Raw genomic sequence first — 22,361 nt, 5'->3', positions numbered from 1 at the left:
AAAAAAGAAATTCAAGTAATGTCTGAAAATCAGAAGCAAAAAAGAGTGAGTTAATTTTTTGGTACCAGCTGCCCAATTAACCCTTGCGAATGAATGTATTTGGGGTAACTCTCAAAATCAGGCCCTGAATGAGAAACGAGTTGATGTACATATGCATGGAGAGAGGAGGGCTGTTTTATATATCCACGATTGAGCCGTTATACAAAATAGTTCATGACAGTAATCAGTAAATGTCTTCTCTGACTTAGAATCTCTATTTTTTGTTCCTTTTTTAACTTATATCCTCAACTGTGCTTCTCATTGAATGTGCCTAAACTTGCTTGCAGACTTGTTTTTTTAGGGCTTGTTCACCACATCTGTCTCTGTCTCTGTCTATATTTCTATTCTCATCCATCCTAACTGATGGTTAGCAAATTCTGATTTCTTCACTAAATTAACCAGGAACAGCATATTATGTTTGTGTACTATCTGCTACTTGTCGCTTTTTCTAAGTGTGTATTATTTAATCTTTCCAGAGGACCCCATTTGGCAAATAAAAGAGAAATCATGATCACAGTTTTGCAGTCCTTATCTCGAAAGGTCCCTGCCTCCCACCATCCCTGTGAGGAAGTCTTGCAGAAGCCCAGCATTCAGATAGTTCTCCCCTGTTCGGAAGGCACTTTCACTTATGGGTCTCGTTTTGATCATAACAATCATGCAACCCAAAAGACCAGTTTTTAAAATGTCACTTATAAAGATCTAAGTTCTTACCATGTCCTCTCCATTGCAGAGACAGAAGCAGTTTCGGGTCTGTCAGTCCCAGACCTGAGTCTGCAGCGTAAAACAAGGCTAGGAAGCTGGGGGAGAGGCCTCAGGTCACCTCTCTAGCGGAAAAACAAAATAAAACAAAAACCACCTGAACAGAACGGCACTTTTCATTCTCTCCCTGAAAGACCTCAGCTTCAGAAATGTAAAAGGGACCTCAGGGTAGAAATAAAGGTTTTATTGCTGTGTAGTCTGCAGTTAAAAGCCATTTTTACATGGCAGGAAAAATCCAGAATGCATTATGTACTTCTTCCCCCCCTCCCCCCTCCCCCCCTGTTTTTAGAGGTGTCAGAACTGCCTTTTGCTTGTGCTTACCTATGCAATGGCTTTATAACCATCTCTCTCCCTGCCAGTGTCCCTTCCTTTTGCTAATGGCACTGTTAAGCTCTTTAGCTGAGAATTTCTCTTACGTTGCTTTCTGAAAATTCTTTTTTTCAGAAAAGTACAAGCAGAGTATTAGATTGGAGTTGGAATGTCAGATTGACTCTGTCAAGCCAGTATAAACAAGAAATAGCGAAGGAATTGATGGTGCTTTCTGATAAAACATCTTTACTACGATGGCTAGGCTGGGCAGAATGACTGATATGCCGAGAGATATTGGTGCAGACCAATTAATTTTTCACTCCCCTAAAAGCATTCCTTTGTCTATATGCCGGGTCTGAAGTTGCCATGAAGGTCAGACTTGCTGAATCAACAGTTTGATGTCAGTCTTCTCGGTTACTCTGTGCTGAGACTAAGCCATCTGCTTTTACATGCTTTTATTCCGCTGGCTCGCAAGAGCACACGTCTTTTGTTTTCAGATCGAAGCAGATGTACACAGCCTGCCATCTTAATTTCTTTAGTATGGCTTGGTGTGTATGTTAGCTGCTTTGAAATGTTGGAAAAATTTCAAATCACGTTAGGGAAGAACATATGTTGATTTTTTTTTTTTCCATGACCAAGTTTACTAGTTCAAATATTTTGTGAACAAGTGTTCTCTAGAAAAAAGTACACTTATTTAACACTATTGAATGCTTCTCCAAATTTGTTGTTAATCTTTCTATTTTTGTTCCAGATGCTTAATGTATGTCTGAATCATATAACTATATTTTGAGTTCAGAGTATATAGGGAAAGAGTGTTAGATCTTGAAATATTTTGGTGCATGAATGAATTGTGGGATAATGTTTTCTCTCCCAAACACAAACTCTGCAGCACTCTTGAAACGTATCCTCCTGATTCAGAGGTACCTTTTATCTTTGCCAGTTTGTGCTTTTAAAGGTGTGTGCCTTATTTAGATGGCACACATAGACGCTGCCCCTAATAAAATTTTAGTTAGAACTGACTTTTAAGTTAATCAGTTACTCTTAAGATTATGCCTACAAGCCATTTTTTGAGTTGATTTTTATTTACCCGTGGAAAAGCCGTTATATTTCTTTAAGGTGGGGGAGGGGATTCAATCTCCAACGTGCAGATTCGTTTGGAGCAATCAGTAAGTGCGTGTCATGGCAGAGTATGGATTGAAGGCATTTTCCAGTTACCAAGTGGAAGGAGGAAAAAAAAAAAAAGCTTTAAAAAGAATTTATTCGAATAAAGACTTTAAGGGCACCTTTTCTCGTTGCTATTAATTAACCTTCCTGAATAATATTCATGTTTCCAATGTAGTTGAGAAAACACTTGTGCCCACAAAGTATGCTCAGGCCCAAGGCAGAATTGAAGAAAGAGCCGTGGTCTCTGCCTTTGAGCACTGGTTCCTCAGTAGCATTGTCAGTGATGTGAACCAGGACCCGTCCCGCTGGTGTAGACACTGGCCCTGGAGTCTGGAGGAGAGACTGGTCCTTCCTTCTGTGTGTCAACTCCAGGCGGTTCATTAAAGGCAGTATTAGTGCCTAGTGTTCCCCACAGACAACTAACTGGTGGTTGGAGAAGCAGGTGTGGGGTGGGTTACTTTAAGTTTGGGAAAGGCTACGTTATTTATCAGGAATGAAGCACACGCATCTATAATAATAAAAGCGTAATATGCTAATTAGACCAGACGTCCTTCCGGATGACCTTCCGGTTGAAGCTGGGGCTGTGAGAGAAGCCCGGGTCCTGGTGCCCGAGGGAAGCCAGTGCTGGCAGCCAGGGGGAGCAAGGCCGCCTCTTGCACGGATTTCGTGCATCAGCCTCTAGTTCCATCATCATTTCTGCAGGTGAAGAAGCACCTTTGCATGCTTTGCTTATTAATGTTGCACACACCTCGGGAGAAGCCGTTCATAAAATTGGTGCTCGTTAACGAACACGCATTCACTTTGGGGAACTCTGAGCCAGAAGGATGCTTCCTTTTATATGCTTGCCTTTCATTGGGGTCCTTAGATCTGTGAAGCTCAGTTCATACCAACACCATCTTCTCTGGCATATGGGCCCCCTCTGTGTCCCATTTGGATGTTTTCCTGTTTCTCCATGCCCTTAAAAAATGTGTGCGGTTGTGTGTGTGTCCCTTCCTGGACTCTGGTCCCCGGGGTGGACACGGTGTTTGTTCCTCTGATCACCTCCCAGATCGGTGCCACACAGGCGCTGTTGGGTAAATACTGCGTGGATGAAGGAATGGAGATGAGTTCTGTGTTCTCAACTTAATTACAGCTGTGTGGAGGCCACGGGTACGTGATTTATCTTGAATGGCCTGAAGAGGAGCATCTTAGAGATCAGATGTGACTGGTGATAGAGGGCGGAGTCCTCGCTATGCCTGCCACCGGCTTCGGGCAATTCCATGACATTCATTCTCTGTTTTCCCATCTGGGAGATGGGGATGGGAATACTGGCCTTTCAGGGGTGTCTGGAGGAAGAGGGAGGGAATGCGTGAGGGTGCCTAGGGATGTGCTCACGTCCTATATACTCAGTGCCCGCCACGTATTAGGAAGAGTCATTCCCCTGGCAGGCCTTGCACAGTGACGATTTCTCCTTCTTTTAATACCGGTGGGCCAGTCAGGAACCTGTGTGTGGCCACCCGGCTTCTCTACATCCTCCTTTAGCTGCAGGCACGCCTGTATGGTAGGTTCAGGTCCAGACCTCTGTAATGGATTGCAGTAAAGGAGGGGTGCTCTTTTTGCTGATAGAAGGTCTTGCCTTTGGTTTGTACAAAATGCCACATCAGTGAAGTGCAGTAAAAACGAGGTTTGTTGTACTTTTGATAACAAAGAACCAAGATAATAAAGGCTTTGGAAGTTGATTAGTGAAATCTGTGCTTTCACGATGACCAGAATCTAGGAAATTTCTCTTTATAGTAATGGACTCTCTGAGCCTTTCTGCTTGGGTGTGTGTGGCACTGGGGTGGAGGAGGGTCAGAGTGGGGTGGAGTGGGGGGGAGGGGGAGAGAGGGAGAAAAGGGACTTGGCAGGTCCATTCTAGTACAGTTTGTCTCACACCCAGGAATAGCTGTCACCCTTCCCTGACTTCAAAGTGGTTTTCAGTGTTGCGAAAAGCTTGCTGTGAAGGAAACTTCATTTGAATCCTTTTTGTCTTATGACACTTAAAGATGGTAATGTCCAATTAATCCTTCAATAGCTTGGCCTCGTTTTACTTTAAAAACAAAATCAAGCCCAGACCGGTTTGGCTCAATGGATAAGCATCGGCCTGCGGACTGAAAGGTCCAGGGTTCGATTCCGGTCAAGGGCATGTACCTTGGTTGCGGACACATCCCCAGTAGGGGGTGTGCAAGAGGCAGCTGATCGATGTTTCTCTCTCATCTATATTTCTAACTCTCTATCCCTCTCTCTTCCTCTCTGTGAAAAATCAATAAAATATATATATATATAAAAAGTCAATAATACAGCCCATGAGAACACCTAGCCATGATCAGTCTGCATTGCTGTTCTTTGGGGCCTGGACGCTGCAGCCCCTTGATTCCCAGGCCTTTGGTTTTCTCCACCCAGAAATTCCAGGAGACCAGCAGAGAGCTTGCCCATCTTTTATATTTCATAACTCCTGGGCCATCATTTTATTTTTTTAAAGACAATTTTAATACAGTTTCAGTGTGTTGAAGGACATAATTTCACCTTAAAGGATAACATCTTAAATGGAAGAAATTAAGCTTTAGGAAAAGTTAATTCCATTGTCTTTATATTTCTTATTTGGCTACTGATAATGAGCAGCCCCACTTAAGTGTTCAGAGTCCCTGCTGTAATTAATTCAACAATTGGGATCTTTTGCTTCAGAGCAGAAAATGCACTCCCAACCCCAGGCTTGTAATTCCTGAGCCTGCTCTCAGCAAGAAGTTTAGTTCGGTAGCAGGTATTCTAAATTACTCTCATTCCTTTTGCTTAAAGATAAGGGTTTTGTTGTTTTAATGCAGCTAGTTATGGCTTCAGTTATAAGTTTTGGTAGGATAATTAAGAGAGTTATTTAAAAAGGATACACACACACACACACACACACACACACACATATATCTGGAGTTATTTTGTTCAAATACAATGTTACTGGGAGTTCACAGATTTTATAGACAATAGGAGGAGGAATGGATAGAAACACCCCCCTCGTTTCTTCATTGGTTTCTGTGAAACCTGGACTTCTTCAGAGCTAGCTTTAAACACCGCTAACTGAGAATAATCTAGTGAACATAACACGAGCTCTCAGTGCTGCTGTAATTTTCACCTAGCTTCATAGTTGGGTTGACACACTTTTAGGGCAACAATTAATATACCAGGGGAAAGTTGGAATTAGTCATTGAGGATAGATTGGGTTCTAGAATTTTGTTTATGTCAGTTTTGTGTTAATATGGTGTAAGACCATCTTTTGCTTTTCAGAAAACAAGTAGACTTTCTGTTTTGGTAGACTAACTAGCAAAATGTTAAATTGTTTTCCTGTTTCATTTGTTCATATTTCTCTTTTCTTACTATGACTACTTTCATCACTATACATTTGCCCTTTTTGATTGAGACTATAAAAAAAAAGTCAGTTAGGCAACTTGTTGGAGAAAGTGTAGTGGATAAACCATGAAGTCAATGGATGCAATCTTTATTTTCAGGAATCATTGTTCTCTGCTCCTCTTAGCTCACTGAGGTGTCTGAGAGTGAAAAACTACGTGAAAATTAAAGATTTGTGTTCATATGGGATGTGGGCCTGATAGCAGTGAAATGTATGGCTTTTCCCCCCCTGTGATTTGTGAGTAATACTCAGGGTCCAAATACTCAACACTGAGTTGGGTAAGGGATTAATTAATCAAAGACAAAAAGGTAGATAAAATTGCTTGTAAACATTTTTTAATCTAGTAATATGATTTAAAGAATAATTTTAGGGGTGTACAGGGACAGCCTGATAGAAATATGGAGCAGAGTTCTTCAGGTGGATTGAGGGGAGCAGAAAACAAGAAGTGAGTTGATTGTGATTGGCTGATTCATTGAGGGACTTGGGACAACCCACTTTGCTTATTTTGTCCAATTTTCCCTCTTGTGCGTCAGTCCTTTTGTTTGTTGGGATAAATTATAATGAAGGAATATGGGTTAAGTATTTAAAGTTCTTATGTAACCATGTAATTATTATTTATTGGTATCCTCACTTAACCCTTCTGCCTAACTTGTGCAAACTAGTTTTGATGCTATTAAGGAAGTTCAGAAGACCGAGAAGCTGTTGGTTAAGTGTTGGCATCCCATTTCCTGTGACTATTTTACTTCTTTAGAAAGAAAGTCTGCTTTAACCCATCAGAATACATTTGGTGTGCTATACTAAGAGTCCAAGTGTTTAGCATAGATGCAGTTTTAAAATACTGTTCTGTTTAGAACTTGATTTTTAACAATGGGCACGCAGGAGCTACTGTTTAGATAGATTATTATGCTAAGCAAAATAAGCCAGTCGGAGAAAGGCAAACATCACATGATCTCATGTATACGGGGAATCTAATGATCAAAATACACTGACCTACAAAATAGGTCCACTCTGATGGATGGGCCTTTGACTCCCCAGCCCTGCCTGCCACACACTGACCTAGGGCAAGTTGTTGAAGGTCTCTGGGCCTCAGTTTTCCCATTTATAAAATGGGGATTCGAAGAGCACCTTCCCAGAGGGCTGATTGCCATATTATACAGATAAGAACTGCCGTTATTATGTATGTATATCTGTGTGTGTGTGTAGGCATATATGTGCATGTAGATACACATATGAGTTACAAAACTAATGGGAAGTAGGTCATTGCCATAGGCATTTGGAAGGGAGGGGTGGAGTGGAGAACATGGTTTAGACTGGAGCGTGTGGACGGCCGGATGACGTGTAGAGGCCGGTGCCACATTGGTCTCTCTGGGTGTGGCTTCGGCTGGCTGCTGGGACGGCAGGGAATGGCTGCAGGAATGTATAGCCACGGGCTCAGAGTACTAGAAGAATGGGACAAAACAGGGAAATGGAACCAGAATCCGTAGCAGGATTGCCAAGGAAACAAGCCTCTGACAGTTTGGTGCTTGAGCGCACGGGCCCTCTGCCAAGCGATAGCGGGGATCTTCCGTTGGCACAGGCGATGCCCAGTCTTCAGGTCCCGTAAACGTGGGCATTGCTAACGCCTGGATGATGAGCACAACAGCCTGTGCCTGGGAGTTTCTTTCCTGCCTTTGGACAGAAGGACGGTTCTGAGGAGTGGATTGACTTCTCTCAGCTGGTATCACTGAAGGTGCCGGACTTCTGTGAGGAGGGGATCTCCCTGGTGGAGCTGGTCTCCCTCACCTTCGTTATGGCGCCTTTTAGGGCATTTTCAGGATTGTTTTCTTCATCCGCCCCTTCCCTTGACCAGCTCTCATCTGTCTTTCTCATCTGTCTTTACACTGAGTGGCCAGATTATTATGCATTCAAAGATCACAATAATCTGGCCACTCAGTGAGAGAGAGAGAGAGAGAGAATATTAGAGGTCTGATATATGAATTCATGCATGGGTGGGGTCTGGCCAGCTTGGCCAGGGGGAGGGGACATGGGCAGTTGGCCTGGCCTGCCTGCTGGTTGAACTCCCGGTCGAGGGGACAATTTGCATATTAGCCTTTTATTATATAGGATATACATTGAGTGGCCAAATTATTATGCGTTCACAGATCATCATAATCGGGCCACTCAGTGTATTTCCTCAGCTCCTTGAACATGCCAGGCACGGAGTCAATACAGTTTGAACAAAAGGAGCTTTTGGCAAAAGGCAGGTGAGCAGACTTAAACCTCCATCTCAGTCAACACCTGCATCAGAAATTACACTTTTCTAAACCTGGACAGGTGTGGGCCACATACCCTGAAGTGTGCAGATACGTGTAGAGAGTTTTCTCTACCTGCTATTTTTTTTTAGGGCCTATTTTTACACTGTATTTGGAAGGGAGGGGTGGAGTGGAGAACATGGTTTAGACTGGAGCGTGTGGAACCAGGGCTGCCCTTGCTCCCTGATTATCTATTTATTGTGTAATACTACCCCCGCTCCTAACAATCCCTCCAGAAGATTAGTCTCTTAACTTCGATGATTCTGTCCTCTTTGTCTGGGTATCAGATATTGTGCTAATCTCCGCGGGGAACGGGGCCGTGCCTGAGTGTGGGCTACTGTGTGCCCAGCCAGTTAAAAACACGCCGGGCCCCCCAGCTTGCCCGGGTCTGAAATAATGAGGCTGGGACAAAGAGATCATGGGCTTTATTATTAGACACACTTGCAAAAAAGCTTATCGATGAAAAGCATTTGCGGGAAGAGCTGGCACCGAAGTCGGCTTCCAGTATTAAAAATCCGAAGTGCACTTGGCTTTGGAGAAGGAGCGCCGGGATCAGCTATTCGTGTCTCGGGCCACAGGCTGCTCGGCTGGGAGGGTCCGTGGAGCTCATGAAACAGAACCATCCTTTCTGTCGCGGAGAAATAGGGAAAATTAAAATGTTCACATGAAAATGAATCTTCAGCCCCGCTGTTTCACGCTCGCTCATGCATACTTTAAAGGGTGTTACATGTGCAGAGGCCAATGTTGGTGTCGGTCCAGAGCAAAGACATTTTAAGCCGTTCTTCTAAAATCTGAAAATTCCGCCCTCCCGTCGAGCGTTAGCCCGATTAACAGAATTGTTCGTGTTGTTAATAATTTGTTTTTGACCTTTTGTACAGAAACATGGCCTCTATTTTAATAGGCTTAGCTCAATCCACGGAGTAATTACCCGTAATATCTCAATTCTTCTAATTCACGGCAAAAGACTTCAGAGCGGAATTCGTTTGAAAACCTGCATTGTTTCTGAATTAGATTTTTTTTCTGGGTCCCTAAGGTGATGTAAGCAGCTTCTAAACATTGTAAATCACCTCTTTTTTTTCCTTTTTTCTTTTTTCTTTTTTTAATTTTTTAAACAAAGTTAGCTCTTTGTATGTCGGGCCTTCCCCCAACTCTGCATCCATTGGTTTTGGCTTTATTTGTGGCAGCCAGACATTGTAAAGAAAGGCTTACGGCCTGTTTTTTATTGTACCTTGTTAGCAATTATAGCATCTCCTCGAAAGCCATGTGAACCCTGTAGAGGGGGTGTAGCTGATGGTGTGGGAGGGGCCACCCCGTATTTGTCACAAGGGCTTCTAAGAGCAGGGGGGAAAAATCAAATGTTGCAAGTAAAATGTAAAGCAGAGAGTCTCAGGACAGGAGTGCTCAGGCTCTGCTGTGTTACTTTTCCTTCTTAATGGCTGAGTTACAGTCTGTTAGTGGGAAATCTACCCGGGGATTGTCAGAGCCCGCTAGACTGTGCATCCCAGTTCTGTCTTACCCACAGGCCCACCCATCTTTCCCCGGCCACCCAGACTCCTACTTTAAGTGTGCAATTAAAGCACACTGTCTCTATAGCTGTAACAGAGTGGTTCACCAAAGCAGAGGGCATGGGGGAACTGGGATTTGAACCCTGGACTTACAGGGAATGTTGAATATGGAGGTTGGTTTGTTTTTCTAACCACCTAGGCACTGAATTGCTGCTAAAATCTCCGAAATCTTCCTCCTCCTAGCTTTGTTTCCCTGCACATGTATTGGTAAGTCACCCAGCACACACATCCTGAAGCCCTTCTTGCCAGCTACTCAGTTGGCTCATGTCGTGTGGAGTCTGTCTTCATGTGCTGACAGCACCAGGGTTCAGATCCACATCTGTTTGTGCTGGCTTTTCTGGAGTCTCTTTCCCCATCCAGTCACACCCAGATACATATGTACATTAGTAATAACAGTGATCGATCGTGGTCTCAGGTGCTGCTCCATGGTTCCCAGCTGTCACCTGCTCTCATCTTTATAGCTGATTCCAACACCCACTTGACTGGCTCCACTCCAGACCTCTACCCAGCCACACCCTCTGAGGGAGGGACCAGATGGCAGCACTACACACAGTTCTGCTGAGAATTCTTGGAGGCACCACAGCGGGAGGATGAACCTCTCACTACGCCAGCCTCAGTCTGGCCTCTGCTCTGGGTCCTACTCTGTAACTCCGGGTCCCACCTTCTGGTACCACACACGGCTCCCTGACTTAGGTATTCTGTGAAATTTCAGAAACAAGCCAGGAAAGCAAGGTGACAGTGCTGATTTTGTTATGCATGCTAACGCCCACTGCGAATGTCTCAATGAGAGAACTAAAAGATGCCATATCTCTGAGTTTTGCTGGGACTCACTACTGCCCACCCAGGTATTCACAGTGATTCTTGGTCTAGTGTGTTTACCAGTGCTTGAATTCACGTTTTAGAGAAGGATTTAAAAAACAATAAAAAAACATTCAGTCCATCGTTGGTGCTTTTTGATGCTCTCACAGTCATTTAGAATGGCAGGTATATCCTTTTAAAGGGATATGAGTCCTGAGCAGGATTCTTATCCTGGGAGCTAGTTAAGTATCCTATAATCCTCTGCAGAGTTAACAAAAACAGTGTGAAAGTTTCTGGGAGTTCTGGTTTTACCTCATTTCTGCCTGAATAAATACTGTGTTTGAGAGATTAGTTCAGTAAAAAAAAAAGCTCTATACTATTTGGTTCATGTAACATCGTATTCACAACTAGAGGCTTGGTGCACAAAATTTGGGCATGGGTAGGATTCCTAGGCCTGGCTGGTGATCAGGGCTGATCTGTGGGGTGACCTGTGAGGCAATTGGGGGGCCCCTGCTGGCACCCACCTTGGCCAGCCTGGTGCCACCCACTCGCCAGCCCCCACTAACTTTCCTGCCTTTGCTGCCGCTGGTCGCCTCCCACTGCAGAACTACCAGCTGGCGGGGTGCTCATCATAGCACCTGGTCATTTCTAGTAGTAGAAAGTCCTGAGAAAGGGTCTACTGGCATATATTTCTGAAATAAAATTCTCACTTCACCCATTTAATGATTTTTGAGGATTTATCAGTAAGTATTTATTAGTCAAGACTGTACTAATAGATTAAGGAAAGATCTTTTTCCATATTAAAGAAAACATTTCCTACTGGCTAAAGAAAATATCAGCCCAGCTGGAGTGGCTAGTTGGTTGAGAGCATCGTCCTGGGCACAGAAAAGCTGCCTGTTCCATATCTGGGTTTCAGACCGATGCCTTGTCAGGGCATGTAGGGAAGGCAACTGGTGGATGTTTCTCTCTCCTATCACGGCCTTGACTGGACAAGGCAACAATGTGAGCTGGGTTTGAATTGGGGTCCGTGGGATGCCAGAGACTATAATGACCCGTCATAATTACTGGGTGTACTATAGATCAAGCAAGCGATGGCTGGTGACTTAGGACTTGACGTTTTCTACTTCAGCCCAAGCTGTAGCTCCCTGTGTCCCTGATTTGGCCTCACTGCAGATGCCTTGCTATACGCAGCCTGGTGCTTTCCTGCCAGCCCATCATGGCATTTGGAAATGCGTCGGGTTTTGTCCTGTTGCCAAGACCAAGATTCCAACCAACTCTCCATCAGTCTTCCACAGCTCAGGTACTCTGGCTTTCAGATACGTGGGCCTGATTTCTGACAGCAGGTGTGCAAGGCTCTTATAGCCTTTGCATTCACAGACATTTTCAGAGGAACACTATTGCTTTGTTGATACTTTTCAGGGAGAAACAAGCAAGCATTATTATTTTTTTAGCCCCCTTAAGTTGTTCGTGGTCCAAAACTCACTATATAGTATTACTTTTTCTTTATTAAATATATATATTTCTAAAGGGATCATTGCCATCAATTAATGCCATATTTTTTTAGTCTCTTCTCTTTCCAGCCTACTGCCTCCTCCTAGTCCTTACAGTAATCAAAGTAGCATTTCCCTGACATTTCCAGAGGATTCCTTGGCAGTAGGGGTTGGGTTAGCTTACAGGGACAGTGTGGGAACCAACCCTTGCATGTTCCACGCTGCGTGCTTTGTTTCTGGCCTTTCCTATTATCTCCCAGAGGACTTGGTTTCCTCTGCTTCTTGCATCATAAGTTTGAGCCAAGCTGGCTTCCTGGCCCCCCTTGTACAATAGATATTTCACCAAACTACAATAACAGCCAAAAATGACTTTGGGTTTCAGTCTGGAATCTGGAATCATTCTATCACTGTTCGCTGGATGAATAAGTGCCTTGCTTCATATCTCTTACTTGCCTCTTGGAACATAGTGCTTAAAGCTAGGATTCATAAAGTTGATTGTGACTTTGTTTTAAAACTTTAAGATGTGTGCCATTTTGGCCCAAATGTGCCTTTTTCATTTCACTTTAGAGCAGCTAAGGAGTTACTATAACAGTATTCAGTTTTAGGCAGTTCCAAGGCAGCCGGGAACGAAAATGCTGATTTACAGCTCAGCCTTTGGAGTTAGGTTTTTCATGCAAATGCGAGGTGCACCTTCTATGCTCCTCGCACATAGAAGGACAGCTGGTGCCATCCCTCTAGCAGACGGTTAGGAAGCCAGTGGTGCTAGACGGGTCAGTAGGCGATAATGTCCCCGAGGTTTTCACAAGCTTGGTCCTCCCCGATGGGTCCAGGACAAGGCCGGCAGCGTGGCCCTGACTGCTGTAGACATCACTGTTCTGTCTTGCCCTCCTTCCTGCTGGCCTTCTGGAGCCCCAGATCCTCCTCATGCTGCTCCAGGAAGTCAGCCACTTCCCAGCAGGAGCCCAAAGTTTTGCCACCCTGGTTCCCAGGAAGAGATGAGAAAGAGATTGCATATATCCATTGGCCATTGGTATGTCTTCTTCGGAGAAGTGTCTGTTCAGGTCCTCTGCCATTTCTTAATTGGATTGTTTTTGTTGTTGTTTTTGAGTTGTATGTGTTCTTTATATATTTTGGATATTAACCCCTTACACTTGAAATCAATATAATTTTATTATCCAAGACCAGTACAGTAATGTCACCCCAGGAAAGGTAATAAAGGTTTAAGAAGAGGGCACAGTATAACGTGGTGACAGGAGAGGTGCCGAGCAGGGTGCTGTGGGAGGGCAAGGCCCTCGCTCAGGCTGGGGGTGCTGGCTGAGACATGAAGAGCAGTGACCAGGAGGAAGGAAGGGTGGACCCCAGGAGAGTGTACTGCAGTGCGGAAGGTGGGAGGGGTAGGAGAGAGGGCTAGAGACAGGGCCAGAGTCAGCTTGGTGGAGCAGCACGGGCCTGCAGGAAAGGCACGGTAGGAAACCACATTAGGGAGATTACTCTTCATCCTGGGAGTGACTGGGACAAACTGAGAATTCTGTCAGGGCAGGATCAGATTACATCACTGATAAAAGTAACAGGATCCACAGTGGAAATACCTGAGGTGCTTACTCAGCTCCAGGAACTATCTCCCTACCACTCTGCGAGGTATATGTGTGATGATTTTCCTTCTCTTGTATAATATATGATGAAGTGGACAGTGACAGAACTGAGTCACTAGAGCAAGTTAAGGTTGCTCGGCCAGTGGGGAGCCGAATGAGGTTCAAGCTTACCAAAGATGATGATAGTGTTCAGACTTGAGTTGTGTCCCCTTATGGAGCCTAGTCAACTCCACTTTGGGAAACACCAGCCGAAGAAACCAGAGATATTTCTCTGAAAATGTCTTTCACTTCTAAGTTATCAGTGCTAGGAAAATTTATCATTAAAATTAAAATTAGTCAAAAAATAAACAAACCAACTTTTTTTTTTTTTCTTAAGGGAGAAGTGGAGAGGGAGAGAAAAATATGGATTGGCTGCCTCCTGTATACCCACTACTGGCAATTGAACCCACAATCAGGGCATGTGCCCTGACTGGAATGGAGCTGGCGACCTTTTGGTGCATTGGATAACACCCAACCAACTGAGCCACATTGGCCAGAGCAAAAAAAAAAAAAAAAAAAAAACCACCATAAACCTTTTTAATTATTAAAACTCAAAATTAAATGTTTCATGGACTGCAACTTGAGCGGTAGGAATTCATGGCATGGGGCACTGGAGGCAGAGATACTAATGAGAGAGCTGTGGTAGATGAGGGTCTGGATGAAAAACGTGAGGAGTGAGCCCTGGCCGAGGCAGGAGTGGAGAGGAGATGGGTTCCAGGGAGTGTTGGTCATCTCAGCAGGACGTGGAAGGAGATGTGGAGGGACTGGTGGCTGATGTTGGTCTCTGCCTTGGAGCTGGTACTGAAGGTATCATTCTCCGAGGAAGGGATAAGGAAGGAAGTAGCTCAGGATGAGGAGGAGATGGAGTCACTGGTTGCTTTTCTTGGAGACACTTGTGAAACATCAGTGCGGGTCAGAATTGTAGGAATGGAGGTTCAAGTCATGCTATAAAGGTCCTGGCTCATGATGCAGAATAAAGACATCAGAAAGGGGTCCTTAAAATTAGAACAAAGACCAGGACATTTACACATAAGACAGGTACCAGGTGCCAAGTGATGTTTGGGCCAAGAATTGGGGTTCCTGGACTTTCACTCCATCCCTGTTTCTTCATTTCTGGGCTGAAATTTACTACGCATAAGACCAGTGGATTAGAAGAGAAGCCCTCTTTCCTTCTAATAGTTTGCGATTCTTGGTGGAAGTTTAGTATTTAATTTTGCTTTGTTTTTGTTGCTCTTTGAAAATAATTTTTTTTAAAATTGAATCAGTTGAATGTATCCAGATATGCTCATTGATAGCTATATTGATTGGCCTGATTTATCTTTGTAAGTCTAGAAATGTTGAAAATTTTTAGAAAAGTGTCATAGAAATAAACAAAATTAAAAACACCAAAAACTTGCAATCCATCATTGGAGTTCTGATATATTTTCTTCCAGTTTTTTTCCTCTATATATGTAGACGCCATTCGTTTTGAGATCATTGTAAACCCACATGCATATGTAAGCAAGAATATAGAAAGATCCCAGGACCCTTTGCCAATCCCTCCCCCCTACCCCTACCACACACACACACACACACACACACACACACACACACACACACTGATCTTACACACGATCCCAGCCAGGGTGTTGACACTGATACAGTTAAGATATAGAAGCGTTCCCTCAGCCCCAGGACCCCACATGCTGCCTTTTACAGCACACCCACTTCCCCTTAACCTCTGGCAAACACCAGTGCTCCATGCTCTATAATTGTGTCATTTCAAATATATTATATAAATAGAATCATACTGCTTGTAACGTTCTGGGACTGACTTTTTCAGCTTTTGCATATTCCAGATAAAGCTGCCGTGAACATTTAAGTTTTTGTGCAAATGAGTGTTTTTTATTATCTGGAATGAATGTTCCAGAGTACAGTTGCTGATGTGTGTGTGTGTGTGTGTGTGTGTGTGTGTGTGTGTGTTAGCCATTCCTTCCAACTGTGCCAACTCCCTCACAGTGAGTTCACTTTCGTCTCAAGTTCACCGGGAAGGGTCCGGGCCAGTGTATCATCCAGAGGTCTTCAAACTACGGCCCGCGGGCCACATGTGGCCCGCAGAGGAGTCTGATTCGGCCCGCCAGGTTTTTTGGGCAGTGAGCGCAGCCAAGGTGTTACAGTAGGAATTAGTAGTTCATATAGTCCGGCCCTCCAGCTCTCTGAGGGACCGTGATCTGGCCCCCACTTTAAAAAGTTTGAGGACCCCTGAAGGCCTTCCTGGTAGCAGGCTGTTGCCCAAGCAGGCGAGCTAGTGCCTTTAGCACTGCTTGTTGTGTGAAGTGGCTCTGCCTCTCCAGCGGCAGACAAGCGTCCACAGAGGAACTGCCTGGGCGTGTTGGACTCTCGGGTTCTCACCCCTGTCCGTCCGCCGCAGACTCTGCAGGGCCATTAGGAAGATCCCTGCGCAGTGGTTAGCACTTCCTGCTCGGGCTCACCTGCAGAGCCTCATCTTTCCTGGGTTGTGCATGTCTTTGCTGGTGCGTTACTTGTGCATGTGAAAGCAGGGAGAGGCCCTCCATGGGGAGACAACAGTGCTTGTAGTGTCACCCCAGAAGAGACTCAGACCTGGCCTTCCTGGGGAGTTTCTGGAAAGTTGGTCTCGCCAAAGCCGGTTTGGGTCAGTGGATAGAGCGTCGGCCTGCAGACTGAAAGGTCCCAGGTTCGATTCCGGTCAAGGGTATGTACCTTAGTTGCGGGCATATCCCCAGTAGGGTGTGTACAGGAGGCAGCTGATCGATGATTCTCTCTCATCGATGTTTCTAACTCTCTATCCCTTTCCCTTCCTTTCTTTAAAAAAAAAAAAAAAAATCAATAAAAAATATATTTAAAAAAAAAAGAAAAAAAGAAAGTTGGTCTCATTGAATTGAGTTTTGTAGTGAGATTTCTTCTTTGTGTCTGGTCTCTAGAAAGGCAGTGTCAGTGTTAGGTTTGATAGTATGGTTGTCCTTGACGGCGAGTAGGTAGAGAGTGTCTGCCCCCACTTAGCTGCTTGCATGGCCTTTAGCTCCTTCTGGTCAGAGGCCAAGTGCCACTGCAGGGCGCCCGGCCCACATGCTGCCCCCGCCCCCGCCCCCGCCCCCACGCACTCTTCCAAGCACCTGCCTTGTGCAGCCCTGCCTCTGTGTCTGCTCTTTCCTGGCTGCCCTCCGTCCCACCTGACCAGTTCCCATTGTGGCCTGGGAATTTCCTGTTTACCCACCACGTGGGTAGGATTTGCCTGTTTGTTTTTCTGATCCCTCAGTGGATGGTAAGCTTTTTGACGGAGGAGTGTTTACTTTATCATTGTATTCCCAGGGTCCTGCTCACAGCATGGCATGGAGGACTGGGGAACTAGAGAGAGTAAATGAGAAATAATGGAATAAATGAGACATTAAACCCAGCATCGATGTGTTTTCCCTTTCCCCTCTGTACCCAGATCTGGGGTTCAGAGGGTCACAGAGCTCTTTCCCGTTTGCTCCACTCTGTGCCCAGGGCTGCACAGCCAGTCAGTTGGCAGAGCTGGATGCAAAGCCCATCTTTAAACTAGCGTCCCTCCAACAGGCCTGCTTTTCCACGCTAGCTGTGCTGTGTGCTGTGGGACAGGTTTCCTAACCTCTCTGGTCTTTTGTGAATTCATCCTTTAAAAAATGAGCAACAGCATTTCCTCTCCCCTGAGGATCAAGTGAGGTAACTTACCCATGTGCCCGGTGCAGGCAGCCAGCACTCAGTCAGTACCTATCCTCCGCCCAGCCTGCCTCCTCACTCTGGTTCTGTGCCCGAAAGCTGTGCACGGTGCTGCCCTGGGCAACAGAAACCTGATGACAGTTTAAGGGACTTAATCTCACAAACTAGTGTGAGTCTCTGGAAAAGAAGATATCCATCTTTGCTTTATCTGTGTTTTGTAGTCGGTTATCTAACTAACTCAACCCAAAGGAGGTCAAAGCAATAGATTCTTACTTATATCATGGTTATTTTAACCCCGTGTGCCATGGTTATTAGGATCCTCAGTCTCTTGACAAATTTGAGCCTAAAAAAGCACCATTAGGCATGTATAATTTTGCTTTGGATTAGATCCCAATGGAACATTCTAGTGGAGTTTACATTTTCACGCCCCAAATGCTTTCTCCAGCCTTCTGCGACAGAGCAACACACTAACAGGCCAGGCAGATTTCCAGTTAAGTGGTCGGCTTCTTTAGACTCGTCCTAAGAGCATAGCTTGAGTCGGTGAAGCTTAACACGAGGAAGCTCATTTTTTATTTACGTGATTGCTCATTCGAGCCGCGTCAGGAGGCAGATGTCTTAACCTTTGTCGTGTATCATACTTTAATTTGTGAGTCAAGGAGACAGTCAGCAAATGAAAGAAGGGAAGTAAATTGAGAGGCATCCCCAGATAAAATGTAGAATTCCAGGGGAAATGGGAACAAGGCCACCCGGATCTGTGCGAAGGGATTAGAACAGAAGAAGCAAGTGTTATGTCAAAGGGTTTTCATCAGCACACAAGTCAAGAGATCGCTATGGAATACGAAGAACTAGATGTGCAGCCCTCCCTCTGGCTCAGTCCCTTCTCCCGCACAGCTGGGCTTCGGCCCTCGCCTAAGGAGTGGGAGCTCCCCCTTCCGTGCGGGAGTCTCTGATTATTTCCTGATAGAATGTTCTGTGTTGTTCCTAGCATTACATCCCTCTCACAAAAATAGCAACTTTTACTCTAGCGGGTGCCAATTACTGTGACTTTTATCTACATTATTTTATTTTGTTTTCACAGTAATTCTCTGAGTTAGGTATTATTATTATTGCCTTTCTTACTTTTCAGATGGTTTGGAAACTTGTGAGCCAGAGGTTATCTTACTCATTGTTCCTGAGCTGTAGGTAGCATAGATTTAGGGGAAATGAATCCACCCAGATCTGACTCCAAGACCATGTTTCGGACCTAGCTAGTGTGGCTTAGTTGGTAGAGCATTGTCCTATGCACCAAAGGGTTGTAGGTTCGATTCCTAGTTAGGGCACAAGCCCAGGTTGTGAGTTCAGTTCCTAATTGGGGTGTGAGGCAACCAAAGGATGCTGCATTCTCATTATGATGTCTTTTTTTCCTCTCCTTTTCCTCTCCTTTCTCTCTTCAACAGAAAAAGTTAGGTTTTATGAATTAAAGTTCCTAATAACTTCAAGAAAGTCTGTATACATCGCTCCTTTGCTATGGAAACTATTGTGTAAGTGTGGTGGGTTGCCTTGCAATGTGTACTATCCTAAAGGTTAAACATAAAAGGGGATGGATAATGGCTCAGCTGTTTTATCTAATAAATTGACTCCGTGCCTTTTCATACTGAAGTGGACCCAGCCTTGGGCAAGCCTCCTTTGAGTTGTTTTTCCAATCGTGTTGATTGGTTTCCTTTGTTCCCTACGCTTAACCCAGTCCATCTTGTGACCAGAGGCTTGTAATTCTGTAACAGGAGCTATTTGTTCTGAGGCCCTATTTTCTCTGAATTGATATCCTGTCTTTTAATCTTCCCTATTTTGCTCCATTTTGTAACCTCACTACATTTCTCCCAATAAATGCTCCATTGAAGTAACTCAGTCTATTCTGGGTTGGGTTTTTAGGGATACATCTTATTATTGTATGTTGGCAATTGTCTGTTCCTGAAAAAATCCTGAAGAAAAATTCCATTCTTTAAACCTAGAATTTTCCTTTCTGCTATTTTGGATAATCTTGTGCAACTAAATACCCTGCTGATTACTGTACATAGAAATGAGTTTTATCATTCAAAGGGCTCTCCTTAAAAATCCTTGAATAAGAGCCCTAGCTGGTTTGGATCAGTGGACAGAGCATCGGCCTGTGGACTGAAGGACTCCCGGTTCAATTACAGTCAAGGGCACATGCCTGGGTTGCAGGCTTGATCCCAGTAGGAGGTGTGCAGGAGGCAGACAATCAATGATTTTCTCTCATTATTGATGTTTCTATTTCTCCTTCTCCTTCTCCCTTCCTCTCTGAAGTCAATAAAAATATATATTTAAAGAAATCCTTGAATAAGATTGTTGGTCTTATCAACCCATTGAAATCTTTGAAAGTTCAATCATGTGGGGCAAAAGTAGGTTTATATTTGTGAGTGTGCGAAACACAGAGTTTATTCTTGTACTGGTAGCCCTGCACACGAATCTGTGCACCAGTAGCTGGCCAGTAGCTCTCTGCCTGCTGCCCTGCCCTCCTGTAGCTCTCCCTACCCCCTCCTGTAGCTCTCCGCTGCCTGCTTGTAGCTCGCTGCCCCACTCTCCTGCTGATCTGGTCATTATGGGGTTGGTTGTTATGCTTCACGGCATAATGACCATTTGCATATTATATCTTTATTATATAGGATTATTATTTTCCATACAAATAGCATGTATCCCTCACTCTGTATGCATTAACATCCTGAATTCAGGGGGCTAGTTTCATCCCTTACTTACATAGGGTTTCTACTTTGACATTATCCTACCAGTGGGGCTGCCCCAAAATACCTAATATAAAGTAACCTCTCTTGGTACTTAGTCCCCAAGCCTGCATGATGTCTTCATAGACATTCCTCACCATCTGTGATGCTATATACTTGCTAGCATGTTTGGTTCCATCCTCCCTTTCCTTATTGGAATGTAAGCTATATTCCTAACACACCAGTAAATATTTGCTTGAATGAGTGAATTTTCTTAATTTATCACTTATTTAGCACTTTTGATGTGCCAGACATCATTCTAATATATTTTTACAAGTGAATGGTTATCCTTGCCTTTCCTTCACAAATACATTTTCTCTACGATTCCCCTTTTCTTTGAAATAATCATTGTTTTGAGCAGCGGCACTCCTGTATCTTAGCAGAATGTTTCTTTCTGTTCCTAGCCTCTTGTTGATGTAATTGTTTTCTTCCATCATGATTTCCTCTCCCTGAGGTTATGAGGATTGTTCTAGGTCTCCTGATCACCCCTCTCCTGGACTGGGCATGGGCCCAGGTGCGTTCCAGAAAATACCTGAGGAAACTAGTGTAGAAGGTAGGGAACTCTATTTTCAGGTCACGGCCATTTTTTCAGTGGCCATGTGATCAGTTCTGAGCGGCTTACTTGTGCTCACAAATGATCTTGCTGCTCCCAGCACATTAAAAAACAATGCAATGTTTACATAGGACATAAATATTTAATCACTGTTCATATATATTTTAGTGTCTAAGTGTTGTACCGTGTGTATTACTTTTTTTTTTTTTAAAGCAGAATCAACAGAAATACAGACAACAATTTTAATAGTCTAAATTATTTCTGTCCTCAAATTCTGGGATTCTCCATCTACCCAGACAATTCGTGGAAAAAGTAGTTTGTTTTCATGTTGGGCAGGACTTGCTGGTGGTGAGGAAGTAGTTTTGCTGGTTTCAGTGGCATGTCTTGGTTCCTACGAGAAAGACTTTTCTGGGAACTTAAGTGACCTGTCTGCCAGTGGTGTTGGCAGGAGCTTTGAGCAAACAGAGCGAGGAGAGACCTTCCTGGGAGTGCTGAGAGCAGAGAGAGGACAATGCACAGGGCTTCTGTGCACTCAGCCCACCAGAGGTTGTCTGGCCCCGCCCAGCTGTGCTTCTGCACCCACCCTCACAGTCACTTCCCATGGAAGACCAATAAACCTGCCCAGTGGTGGTGGTTCTGGCAGACGTGCCTGGATTGACATCATGGGCATGTAGAAAGCTGGGGAAGGCAGAGGGTCCGGCTGTTGCTTCTGGGATTTTCTATATTGCGCTAACATAACTACCTGGACTTTCAGCCTACATCTCTCTGTTTAACTTTCTTCCATGCTATTTATGAGTTAAAATGCAAGCGTGGGTGTCCTGAGTGTTTTCACACTCTTGAATGTGCCTGTGCATTTTTCTTACCACCTTGCTATCCTGGCATACTCCACCCTGAGCGCCCTCCCCGGGCCCGGGCCTGCCCCAGCCTGCGGGTGCTCACGTGGCAGGGTTGGCCACCTCTCCAGGGGTGAGGCTGCTGGGAGGGGTGCGTCTCCTGGTGGGTGTCCCGGCACAGGAAACAGGTGGGGAGAGTGGCTGGTCCTCAGAAGGCAAGCAGGGTGTCTGCCCTGGCCTTGAGCAGTTTCTCAGGACTGGTTTTGTACCGCTCTTGTGGTTCACATGGAAGAAATGCCACTGCTGAAGTTTTAATTTTTCTCTAGAAAAAGAAAACATGCCATTTTCCGTGGCTTAGGAAAACCATCGAATTGGTACTTTGGCTTTTTTGGTGTGTCATTCTCTTTTTGCAATAACATACCATTTGTTGCCATGTAGGCAACTGGTCAATATTTAAAAACAGAATTCCCAGTCATAAGTTCTGCAAATATTCCAGAAGGTTGTTTGGTGTGTGTATATGCACACGTGAGAATGGGTATGTATGAAGACTGCATGTTTTCATGTCTTTTAGTTTCTTGTTTTTTTGTTTTTGACATCTTGGAGTTCTTGTTTTGTTTTGGATGGATGTAATAAAAGTGTGAAGTGCTGGCTATCTTGTGTCTACATGGGGGCTGCCATCTTGTGTGTTGGAGTGATGGTCAATTTGCATATTACTCTTTTATTAGACAGGATCTGAGAGGGAATTTGTTTTGCCTAAAGATCACACGAATCTTATGTATCCCGATAGTGAGGGGAGAGCATCCAGGGATACTTTTCAAACATTCCTGTGCAAATGCATTCCAATCTTTGAACAAATCTGTAGACATGCAGTGAACTGACGTACCACTTCAATGGGAAAATGTTATTATGAAGCTTTGAAATATATGATCCCGTGTGAAACATTTTGCAGTGAAACCAAACTGCTTTTGAAAAGCTCGGTTCACCAGTTTCTTAACTGATTTATATCAGTTGGAGAAATAGGCAGAGAAGTGAACTGTAAGA

The 22,361-nt window shown here is 44.4% G+C and overlaps 1 protein-coding gene across 1 annotated transcript in view; it reads left to right on the top strand.

The window, feature by feature from the left end:
- The window catches only part of MYO10 (myosin X), a 190,930-nt gene that overhangs the window by 60,149 nt on the left and 108,420 nt on the right, over positions 1-22,361 (top strand). The window lies entirely within an intron of this gene.

This window comes from Pipistrellus hanaki, assembly GCF_964339955.1.
Source record: "Pipistrellus hanaki genome assembly, chromosome: 4".
Classification (NCBI taxonomy): Eukaryota; Metazoa; Chordata; class Mammalia; order Chiroptera; family Vespertilionidae; genus Pipistrellus; species Pipistrellus hanaki.
Note: the sequence above shows the minus strand (reverse complement) of the source record. Positions and strands in the feature narration are given on the sequence as shown.